At 56.3% G+C, this 11,740-nt stretch overlaps 1 long non-coding RNA gene across 1 annotated transcript in view; it reads left to right on the top strand.

Annotated features, from left to right (window-relative positions):
* The first annotated feature begins 909 nt into the window (after nucleotides 1-909).
* LOC136794984 (uncharacterized) overlaps nucleotides 910-11,740 on the top strand; it is a 61,849-nt gene continuing 51,018 nt past the window's right edge. The window contains exon 1 of the long non-coding RNA XR_010842538.1: nucleotides 910-994. This is a non-coding gene — a long non-coding RNA (uncharacterized lncRNA). The remainder of the gene's footprint in view (nucleotides 995-11,740) is intronic.

Genomic DNA, 11,740 nt, shown 5'->3' with positions numbered 1-11,740 from the left:
GCACGATGGGCTGCTGGCCCTGGTGGCCTTCTGGTGCTGCCCTCTCTGCCATCCCCAGCTTCACACCACAGGGCTGAGACAGTGCGAGAAGGAGCACAAGAGGCTCAGTGGCAGGGCATGGATCACATGGTGGAGAGGGGACAGCATGACTGTCCGTTGCACACACACAGACCCTGCAGAGGCAGTGGGAAATGCACTGGAGGGGGGCCAATTAGCCCTGCAGCAGGGAATGGGCTGGGACATATGGGTCCCTGGGTAGGGGCCCTCCATGCGCTGTGCCTCAGCTTTCTCATCCTTAGGGGTGGCCATGGGATGCCTTGGAAAGCACCTTAGATGGAGAGCAGAAGAGGCCGAAGCAGGAGTAGGGAAAAGGGCAACTGCAATGATATCAGCTACCCCTGCCCTCCTCTGAGCACTCACAGGGCTCCCCGTAATGTTCTGTGAGGGTGGTCCTAAGATTACCCCCACTTTACACATGAGGCAGCTGAGGCTCAGAGAGAAGAAGGGACTCACCCAAGGTTGTAGAGCTTGTGCAAGATGAACTGGGCCTTTGAACCCAGGACCATCCGACTACACAGTCTGTTTCTCCATTTCATCTTGTTCTGAACATGGAGCCAGATGTACTTATGAGGTTGACTCAAGGTGGGGTGCACGGGTATTCATCCAGATATGAGATACACAGAGTCGCTTCAGTGGGACCCCTACCCAGACCTACCCATCCCCCACCCCTCCAGGGTTGGCTCAGGTCACAGGGAGCCTTGTTCTGGGGCACCAGTGTGCCTGGGAAGTAACTGTGTGTGCAGGGGGGTCAGGGAGAAGAGGGAGTGTGTACTCCGCCGGGATGGGAACAAGACAAGTGATAACAACAATGATAATAAAATCCCCCCAAAATAATGTTTTTAGCAGCACTGTTCCTGAGGAGAAACTAAGAGCAACACAAACATCCAGTAACAGGAGAATTGAGAAATCAACCACAGCTCCCACAGCAGCAGGGGTGAGTCCTAAACCATAATGTAGAATGAAGAACACAAATTGCAAGAAACTACATTCAGTTCAAAGCCATTTTTATAAAGTTCCCCACCAGAGTAAAACTACACAATACTGTTGTAGGCATTCATATGTGTGTGATAAAGCTTTTACGAAAGAGCAGAAGTGATAAACCAAGATTCTTGGTACACTGGGAGAGGCAGGAGTTGGGTAGGGGTGGCACACAGAGGGAGATTCCACCAATGAACATCTGTTACTGGCCCATGGGGTGCCAGGCACTATTTGTGGTGCTGGGGGTGGGGCATGCAGGTACAAGCAAGACAGACATGAACCCCAGGCCTCATGGCACTTACAGTCTCAGGAGACACACTTCCTTCCTGTTCCTGTGCTGTGCAATAGGTCACCAGTGTCTATTATGTATTGTCACAGATATTCCTTTACATTAATCAAATACTATGTTTAAAGAGATAAATAAGGAATAAACACAATTGTAATTAACCTCCCCCTCAAAAAAATCCCACCCAAGTGGGTGAGCTCTGGAGGCTGAGCTCCTCTCCCTGCCTCCTCTCACTGATACTCCATCACATTGATCCAGGAGTCCCAACCCCTGGACCCCATTGCCCCTCCAATCTCCAGTCACAGCTGAATGTCTCACAAGGTTATTCCCTCAGGCAAAGGTAAAAATGGCTTGGAGTGCAAGATTGGTAGACAGGGCAGGGTACTCAACCTGTGGGAGAGCCAGAGCCTGTTGGGAAGATAAAATACAAAGGAGGGAGGTGCAGAGCCTGGGAAAGATCCCTCCTCTTTCTGGCCTAGGGCTCTTGCACGACATTAGTAGAGGTGGAGGGTACAGAAGGTGGGAAGTAACAGGTCTGCTCTGTCTCAAGCTCTTCATCTTCACCTGGGGGGCTCAGTCTGCCATCCGTCTGTCCATCCATCCAGCCAACTATACACCATATAATGGACATTGGTGACCTACCACACAACACAAGAACAGGAACAAAATGTGCCTTGTGAGACTGTAAGCTGCATGAAGCCTGGGGTTCATGTCTGTCTGGCTTGTGCCTGCATCCCTGCCCCCCATCCCAGCTCCCCTGCACAGCCCTCCTGGGGCAGGGCCAGTCCAGTCGCCCTCACCCGATGGCCTGGTACATGGTAGATACTTGCTGAGGGGTACCCGGCCTCACTGTCACTGCTTTCAGCAAAAGCAGAAAAGGATGCACCTCCAGGCCCTCACATGTGTTGTTCCCTCTGCCTGGAACTGTGCACCCTCCAACCTGGCTCAGCCTAAAGGTCATCACCTCTGGGAGGCCTTCCAGGACCACCCCAGCCAGGCCACGCCCCTCTCTCCACACCTCCCCCAACACCACAAGCTGTATCATGGTCATGCTTTGTCTAGATCCATCTCTCCTTCTGAGTGGGGGGACTCCAAGGTCAGGCCCAGGTCCCCGAGCATCCCCTGGGCTGGGCCAGGGCCCACAGGAGGGGTCTCAGCTTCATCTTCTCGGCCATTCTTACACCTGAATACAGTCTGGCATTTTTTTCCTGGAGGAGCCAGGCCCAAGGCGGAGGCCAGCCACTTCATCAGCCCCCGCACCTCTTGGACTCCACTTTCTAGAACTTTGCCCCTCCCCCAGCAGTCCACCCATCTTCCAACCTGAGGGCTACCAGGGCTCCTCACATCCATCTCTTCTCTTCTAGAGCTGCCCTCGGCAGGAGAGATAGTGGATGGGAAGTGTCCAGGGCTGGGAAAATGGGGCTACAGGAAGATCCCTGAGAGAACCCTCCCCCCCCAGCTCTCTTTGTCCACAGCCTGTGAGGGATGCAGGGTGGGGGATGGGAGAGATGGCAGTGACTGGTCATCAGTCCAAATCCAGGTCACGCCCAGCCTGCTCAGCAGCCGTCGATAATTAGGGGCCAGCAGGACATGGGCAGGTGGGTGGCAGGAGACCTAATTGTCTGATTTTTCAGGTAATTAACGGGAGGCTGTCTGGTCTGTCCCTGTGGGGCCCAGCATCCGCCACCCCATCCCCTGGGCAGCCCCAGCCGCCTAATGAGGCCAATTATTGAGTGGTGCCCAGGCCCTCATTAGTCACCTGGAAGGGTCATGTGGGAATGGCACCAGGGGCGGGGCTCAGCCAGCCATGGTGGAGGCTGGGAGCCCCCAGCGATCGGGATGCAGGATGTGCTGCCTGTAGGTCTCTGCAGCTGCACACTGAGGGTAGCCCACCCACACTTGGGACCTCACTTCTTGCCTCTGCTCTCAGGGCAGCAGCTTTAGGTCAAATCCTCCCCCTGCCATTTCCCAGCTGTGTGGCCTTGGGAGTGTCACTCCCCCTGTCCTACCCTCTGTTTCCTGAATCAGAGATGATGGATGTAAAACGCCTGGGGCACAGTGGGTTCCCAGTGCACAGGTGCTCACCTTCTCCCCACGGGGCCAACTCCTTTCCTTCACTCTTGAGGAAATATTGGCCCAGAGTGGGTAGGGCACAAGGTTACCGGTGTGTCCAAAGCCCACTCTGCAGGGCCTGGGCACCAGGGAGGGCAGCAGGGATGCTGAGGGATGGCCCTCTGGGATTCACCCAAGGGACCTCAGCAGCAGGGCAGGGGAGTCCTGGGAGGAGTCATAGAGGCGATCTGGCCAAGGAGAGGGGGCACCCAAGAGCAGCTGGACTTTCCGGACACCTGAGCAGAGTGGCGATGGGGAAGAAGGAAATCTCCAGGAAATGCGGGTCTTTGGAGATCATGATGGAGCCAGAGGCCTCCACTCCCTGAATGCTCCAGGACACTCAGGAAAAGCCCACAGGCATGTGACGGTGCCACAGCCTGCTGTCCAAGGCAGGGATCCATTCTTTCTTGGTTGGTCCACACCAATCTTGGCACAGGAGATCACTGTGCCTTCAGATGTTGAGTGTTTTTGGCTTCTGTGGCTTCTTTGTTTTAAGAATTCTGTGACCTAATTCCATGGTGACAAATTCCATGCAGTTCTGGCTTCTATAATTGTCAGCTAATGCTACTTTTGGTCCTACTGCCAGCCCAGAATCTTGGTCAAGTGTTTCCAAACTGTGTCCCCCAGGAGCCCTAGGGTGGGAGCAGAAGGGGGGACTACTGACCCTCCAGTTGGAACAGCTGGACTTTGATCTTTGATAAAATATTAGTAGCTGCTCCTTCATGAGCTCTTGCCGTGTGCCAGGCATGCACCGGGCCTCTGCCTCAGCAATTGCATTTGTCCTCAAAAAATCCCACAAGGCAAGTAGCATCACATCCCCATTTTACAGATCAGGCTGCTGACACTGTTGGAGGTTGAGGCTAAGCGGCATGCTCCAGGGCTCACAGCCTGTGGGAAGGAGAGCCGGGACTTGGACCCAGTTTCCACTCTGAGCTGCTGTGAATATGGGTTCTGTGGCTAAAAAGAAAACTAGGTGCAGGAGTTGAGGGGAGTGTCCCATTTATCATAATTTGTTTCCTCCAGAGCCAAGTGTGTGGGTGCGCCTGCCTCTCTGCCCCAGAAGAGCATGGCCTCAGCCCCAGGTCGCCCAGGGCCTCTACGCCCCACCACGTGGTGTCTGTGTGCACGAGGGCCCATCTGCCCGTCTGTTTCCCTTCCCTCTGCTGTGGGCTCTGCTTCCCCGTGGTCCAAACAACAAGATCCAGCCCAGAAACAGCATATGTTTCCAGCCTCTGCTAGTCCAAGTCATAAATCGCCTGGTGTGATCTGCTCCTTGTGTCAGCTTGTTTCAAAACTCAGGGTGGAGGTGGCTGAATGAGTGTGAGGAGAATGCAGGGCCTCCTCCAGGCTGAGAAGCTGAGAGCTGGGAGCCGGGGTGAGTCCAGGACTGAGGTTCAGGAAGGGAGACAGGGACTAGGCCTGGGGCTGGCTTGAGGGCTCAGCCTGGGGCGGGAACCAGCAGGTGGTGGCCTGGATTCAAGCTGGGCCTAAGGGCTGAGACTTAAACGGGAGCTGAGGTCAGAGATCAAAGGGTTGGGCTCCTTGTCCAATGGTCAAAGGTCCAGACTTGACTTGGGGTCAGGGGTCAGAGGGCAGTGGCTATTGCTCAGAACTTGATGGGGATGGAGAGCTAAGCTCAGTTTGGGGTGAAGGTCAGGCCTCAGGCTGAGGTAGGGTCAGAGGTTGGAGGTCAGAATCAGTCCAGTGCCGAAGGCCATAGCTAACTGAGAAGGAGGTCCCCAAAGAATCAGAAGCCTGCCTGCTCTATCCTGGAAGTGATGTGTGCCAGGACCGGTGACAGAGGGATGCCTGTGATAAATAAGACGGGGCTTCCAGGGATTGACCATGAGTGTGAAAAGGACTGGGCACAGATCTTATGTCCAAAGCCACTAGAGCAAGGCCGGGGGCCTGGCCTCCAGTCCCAGCTCCCTGCCCTCAAGATGGGAGCCTTGATTGCTTATCTCTGAAACGTGGAATGATCACAGCACCCGCCTCCATGTTGATCATGCTCCGTGTTGCTGATTTCTACCCTCAAGACTGTGTACCTTGGAGTGCGGGTAGATGAGTTAACACAGTGAGGGTGAGTGGTCGAGGCAGGTGTGTGAGATGCTTCTGTGGCATGGGGGGCAGGGGGTCTCAGGAGAGGAAATGTGCCAAGACCCTAGGTCCCCAGTCACCACCCAGGGCCCTGTTACTCCCAGGCTGCCCCAGAGAGGTGACCCTGCAGCCAGTTCAGGCCTCAGCTGCCCCTCTGAGCCGTGTGCAAGCAGCACCGTCCCGGGCATTTTTTCCAGGCCTCCATTCTGCCAGCTAGGTTTTCCCACCTCTTCTCCATTCTGAGCCCAGCATGGCTGGAGATCTGGGGACATGCCCACACAGCTGCCAGTTGGGGAGCTAGGATGGAGGAGGCAAGCAGGAATGAGAGGCCAGCGGGCAGAGAAGGGTGCCAAGGAGGAAGCCTTATCACTGGCCTCTCTGTTCTCATCTCCCACAAGGCCTGGTCATGAACCAGCCTCAGCTGTTGACCCGCCGCTGGGGTCCTGACCCCAGCGGTCTCCCCCTCCCCACAGGGGAGCACAGGGAGATTCAACAAGGGGGGAACCAGGCATGTGTGAGGGGGTGGGGGCTGGAGGGAGATGAGAGAACCCCTGGGGGACAGGAATGGTGGAGAGCCAGTAGAGGACATGTGGACAACAAGAGTGCTGCCCTGCCTGCCCAGGATGCAAGGCCTCCAGGGTTTGGCTGTGAAAGTCCCAGTCACCTCCTCCAGCTGAGCTATTAATACCCAGCTAAGACCCACGCACCCTTGCTGGGAGGACGCCGAGTTCCTTGGGGGCTAAAAACGGTCTGCAGTGGGGGTGGGCCCGGTGTCCTCCCTCTTTGCTTGTCAGAGGAGCTGGGGCCAAAGTCCACGCTGGCCTAGAAGGGGGCTAGAGCCAGGGTCGGGGTACAGAGGGTGACTGAACCCTGGGGTGGCCTGAGGATTCCAGGCAGGAGCAGGAAGGCACTCAGCCAGTCCAGTCCCCGTTGCTCAGAGACCTGAGGGTGGGCTGGGGGCCTGCCAGTGGTCCCACCCAAGAGGAGACCCGCCTGGCTTTCTGGCTCCTTGCCCCACCTAGGCCTTCTCCTTCCCCCCAGGCCTCAGCTTTGTCTGCCCCAGGCTGCAGTGGGGCTAGCGGCTGAGGGCTGCCTGCCTGTCTTCTGCCCAGAGGGGCCTAGAAGGGAAAGGGAGCTCCAAGGAGGGGGCAGGTTCGGAGCCTCTAGTGGGATCTGGGCTGCCTAAAGCAGAGCCATTCACGTTCATTGAGCTTCATGTGTGAAATTTCGATTATTCATAGCATTCTCTCAGGAGGGAGTTACTGGCAGCACCATTTTATAGGTGAAGAAACAGACTCGGTCATCTCCTCAGAGCCTGAGCTGGCTAGACCTGGTTTGTCAGACTCCAGACCCTACCTTGTGTCGCCTCCTGTTACGTCATTGCAAAAGGAGATTTCTTGGTTTGTCTTGGGGATCCATGAAACAAGTATTTCCATCAAAATACCCTGATCACTGTAGTGTCCCAGGCCCACCAGGGTGGCCAAACCAAGAATGAGAGGCCTGCATGGGCACCTTTCTCCTGCATTGGTGAACCCCCCTCCCAGGGGTCGTCAGCCACTTCTTCCCTCATTCCTGGGGCTCAAGGACACATCCTGGGAGCCTGTGCTAGTCTTCTGGGCTCGAGGTCACCCAAGGCCATCTGCTCCCTGCTGTGTCCCCCTCCCTTCCCATGACAAATGCTCCAGGATCCAGACACTGACCCCAGAAGAGCACAGACTTGGCCAGGAGAGTCCAGACGAGAAAGTGGTTGAGAGGTGTCAACCCCGGAGGCCCCCTGAGCCGGAAATCCCAACAGCTGCCTGGCTCATGGGTCCTGGGCACTGGGCCCTGACCCAGAGCAGGCAGCAGCCGTGTCAGGTGTCCAAAGGAGTTGGGGGAGGTTATGGCTGGAGCCAAGGCTGTCTGCCTGTGGTTAGCAGGGCTGTTGACACCTCCTGGGCTGCCAAGGCAGAGAGAGGCCAAGGGGCTGGGGGAGGGGTCCTCGCTTAGCCTGGAGGGTCTGAGGGGAGAGACAGGCCCTGACTTGAGGGTCTGGGGAAGGAAGTACAGTCCTGTCCTAAGCTGAGAGAGACCTGGCCCTGCCTGAGAAATCTGAGGAGGGTCACAGACCCCTAGCTTTGGGGAGAGGGGGGAGAGGGAGTATATTTCCAAATGGCCGGTGGGGAATAAGGTGTGGGGGGTTGTCCCAGCCTGACACCAGGACAGCAGGAAAGGCTGCTGGTATCCTGGGTTCAGGGGGAAGCTCTGAATCTGCCAGGCTCCATTCCTGGCTGGGAGGCACATGGCTCTGCAGGACAAGCAGGAGGCCTCTGGCCTCAGGCTGACCACACAAACAGCCCCAGGGTTTCACTTCCCCAGGAGAAAAGGAGAGGCCTATCCTTGCCTGGATTTTCCTTAACGCCCGCCCCGGAGAGGGTCTTTGCCTCTGTGATGGTGGAAATGGGGGGACAGACTAGCATCAGAGAGCCTGTTCCAGGGGAGCCCTCCCGGGATGGGCCCCCCTGCTCATTTGATCCATGCACCTCAGCTCTCCTGATGCCCATGTGCTCCTGCACCTGGAGCCACCTCCCCAGGCAGTCTTCCTGGATTGATAGAGATGAAGAGGCATTATGCTTCCAACTCTCCCATGCTAGGCTGGAGTGTCCATGGCTACCCCATCTTCTTGGGGCCCCCGCCAGCCGAGCCTGAGCTCATGAGGCTTTGGGCCTCCATCTCTCTTCTCTAACTTTCAACACTCCCTCCCTCCTGGCTCCCTCCTAGACCACCAGGCCTCTGGTTCTCTGGCTGAACCAGCCCCTTGGCCACACCAGGTCTGGGGTCCTCTTCCATCTCAGCTGTCCCTCCTGCTCAGTCTGGGGCTCAGTCCCCTGCCCTGTGTCTCTATGTCTTCTCTCTGGGTTCATCTTTGTCCTCTGGGCTCTGACTCAGACCTAACTCTGTCTCTGTTTTAGTCTCCATCTCTGCCCCTCTCTCTATATCTGTCTCGCTCCCTGACCCCATCTCAAATGTCTCAGTCTTTCTGTCACTGTTGCTCTAGGACCCCGTCCTGGCAGTCTCCTCTCCCCACCTGGCCGGGGCACCTGCCCAGACATCTGCTCTGCTGTCTGCTCGCTGGGCCTCACGAAGAGCTCAGACAACACTTGTGGTCTCAACTCTGGCCCAGTTCCAGGGGAACTGCTGTGATTCCCAGAAGGTAGGTGAGGGAGAGACAGGCCAGAGGGCCATATGCTCGCCTGTCTCTTGAGGGGCTAATGGCCTGGGGCTTCCCTCTGCTCAGGCCACGGCTACCAGTGCCACAGGCTTCACGTTTCACCCCACCACTGATGGCTGTGGGACTCCGGGCAGGTTCTGAGTTCGTGTCCTCTTCTCCATAGTGGGGTCAATAGGGCCGACTTCGGCAGGTGTCAGAGGATGGAATGTCAGTGCACTTGGCGGGCACTTGGCACTGTGCCCAGCATGTACTAGTGCTCCATAGGGTCCCCATGAATGTGACTGTGACTGTACTTCCCCAAGGTCCCCGTAGTCATGATAGGCAGAGTGGGGGATGGGCTGAGCTTCTGATGCTTGAAGTGTCCCATGTCCACCTGCGTCCCATACCCGTCTCTTCCTCTGTTGGACAAAAGACCTCTCCCTATACCTGGGACCTTCCTGTCCTCAGAGTCTGTCTGAATTGCACACTGGTGCTCACCAAATTAATTATTGCTGGCTTGGGGATATATTTTTTTAAGAAGACGTTTTTCCAGGGGGAAAAACACACAGGAGCTATAATTAGTTGGGAAGAGGAAAGAGGTGCAGAGCGTGTGAATCATCAGCCCCAGTGATAGACGGTTAGAGGCTGAGCAGAAGTTTCGGGAGAAGCTGCTGGAGTGTGGGTGAGTTGGGGATGGGGTGCTGCCCCCAGGCAGGCCGGGGTCCTCAAACACCAGGCATGGTCAGGGATGGGGACTTTATCTGTCACCCTGAAATCTTTATGCCTTCCCCACCAAGGCTCTGTCACCCATCACCCTCTCAAGGTCCCAGCTTCTCAGCTCCCCTGCACGTCCTGCCTGCCCTGACTGTCCCTAGGGCTTTTGTCCACCTTATCCCAAGGCCAGTGCCAGTCCCTGCTGGCATGTACCTGGGCAGAGAGCCTTGCAGCTTGAATGAGGAGAGAAACTGGAGGGTTTGAGGTGCAGGGATTGCAGACCATCTAGACCAGCTTCTCATTCATTCACTCACGTGTTCATGGAATACTGAAATGCTGCTGTGTGCTTGGTCCACAGACAGGCAAGCCAAGGACCAGAGAAGTGCCACTCAGCTGTGAGTGGAGCAGCCTCTCTGCCTGTCCTGTCATACCAACTCTGCTGAGCCAGACCCTGGGCAGGGCTCTGGGCCACCAAGGGGACCATGACCAGGCCCCACTCTAACTGAGCCCATATTCTGATGGGGGAGGCAATCAGGCACATACAGGGTAGAACGCCCAGTGCTGTGAAGTGGGAAGCACAGCGCTGTGGGAGCTCGGAAGTGGATCTTGATCCAGCCTGGTGGTCAGACAGGGCTTCACAGGGGATGAGGTGAACAGTGTTCAGAGGCTGGAAACAGCATGATGACCCATGATGCTGGAGGGATGTTAAGTGACTCTGTGGCAGGGCTCAGGCAGCAGCAGGACTGGGGGGTTGCCGGGGACTGTGGCTTCTGGGCCAAGTGATCACACTGCCCATTTCCCCAATGTTTCTCCTGAGCAGCTGTCTGGGGCGTTCTGAGGCCCTCGTCCTTGGGGACCCTCCGTTGGTTCTTTTTGATGTCTGGGGCCCACTGACCCAAGGTAACCCCTGTCTGGGCAGTCAGTGGCTAAGGGGACTGGACCCCAGGTTTCTCCCTCTCTCCCTCTCCTCTGGCTGAGGGCTGGCTGCCCAATGGTCTAGGGGTCTCTGCCCAGGCCTCAGGGGCTATGTGGGAGCAGCGTGGCCTGTGCCTGAGAGCTGAGGAGAGGATACTTCCCCCCCGGGAGAGCATGGCATCATTCAGCACACAGAGCTCTCCCTTCTAACCCCAGACCAAATTAGCCTTCCAAATTACAGGCTGCACGTCCTCCAAATTGGGGATTGGGTGGGAGAACAGAGGCCCAGCTCTCCTTCCTGCTTCCTGCTCACAGAGGGCTCTCGGCCCATCCCTAAATAACAGGACCACGTTAGGAAATAATTCTGGGCACACACACCCTCCCACCCCAGGGTGCAGGGATTCAGGCTCAGGGCAAGGCTTTGCCCTCCTGGGGTTTGACAGTGAGCTTGGAACCAGAACATTCAGTCAAGGCCAGCTTAGGGTTCTGAGGGCATTTTGAGGATCATTCATTTATTCATCAAACACCTACTGGGCACATTCTCTGTGCCAGGCATTGTGCTGGGCCTTGAGACACTGAGTGGCAATGGAGGTGACAGACATGACCAGGAAGGTACATGTCAGAATGAGCAGGCCTGTGGCAGGGGGTGTACAGGTGGCCCTGGGAACGCCTGATGAGGTCAGGGAGACCTTCCTGGAGGAAGGGGTATATAAGCTGAGTCCCAAAGGATGTATGTGTCCTTAGCCAGGGGAAGAGAGTTCAGGGAGGAAAGAACATCCAGTGCAAAGGCCAGGAGCAGAGAGTGAGGGAGGGGCATCAAGAAGTGGGTGGAGGCACTAGTTGGTTCAGATCCAGGGGCCTTGTCAGCTATGCTGGGGGATTGGATTTCATCAGAAGTACAAGGGAAGAAGAGGCCTGTGATCCCAGGAGTGGAGGAGGACGGGTGTGTGTGTGTGTGTGTGTGTGTGTGTGTGTGTGTGTGTGTGTGTGTGTGTGTGTGTGTGTGTGTGTGTGTGTGTGTGTGTGTGTGTGTGTGTGTGTGTGTGTGTGCGCGCGCGCGCGCGCGCAGAAGCACAGTTGGACCATGGCCCCACCCCGAGGGCTCCTGGTAGGTATGAAGGGATGTGGGGGCAGAGGAGGGGGTCCTGGACCTCCCACATTGGCCTCCCTCCCACCCCCACCGCTTCCAGACAGCTTCGGGCCTTTGAAGAAACAATCCAGTTTACCACAAGGAAAACACGGGAGCCTGATGGTATTTCTTTGTGTCCTGAAATTAAGGTGCCTTCCTGTGTTTTCGCTAATTGGTTTGGAACTCTTCATGTTTTTGTTTTAGAAGAAAATTATTATGGATGTTGAGAATAAATGCGATCATTGTGTGGTGCTGAGAG

Source organism: Kogia breviceps, chromosome 10, assembly GCF_026419965.1.
Source record: "Kogia breviceps isolate mKogBre1 chromosome 10, mKogBre1 haplotype 1, whole genome shotgun sequence".
NCBI lineage: Eukaryota > Metazoa > Chordata > Mammalia > Artiodactyla > Physeteridae > Kogia > Kogia breviceps.
Note: the sequence above shows the minus strand (reverse complement) of the source record. Positions and strands in the feature narration are given on the sequence as shown.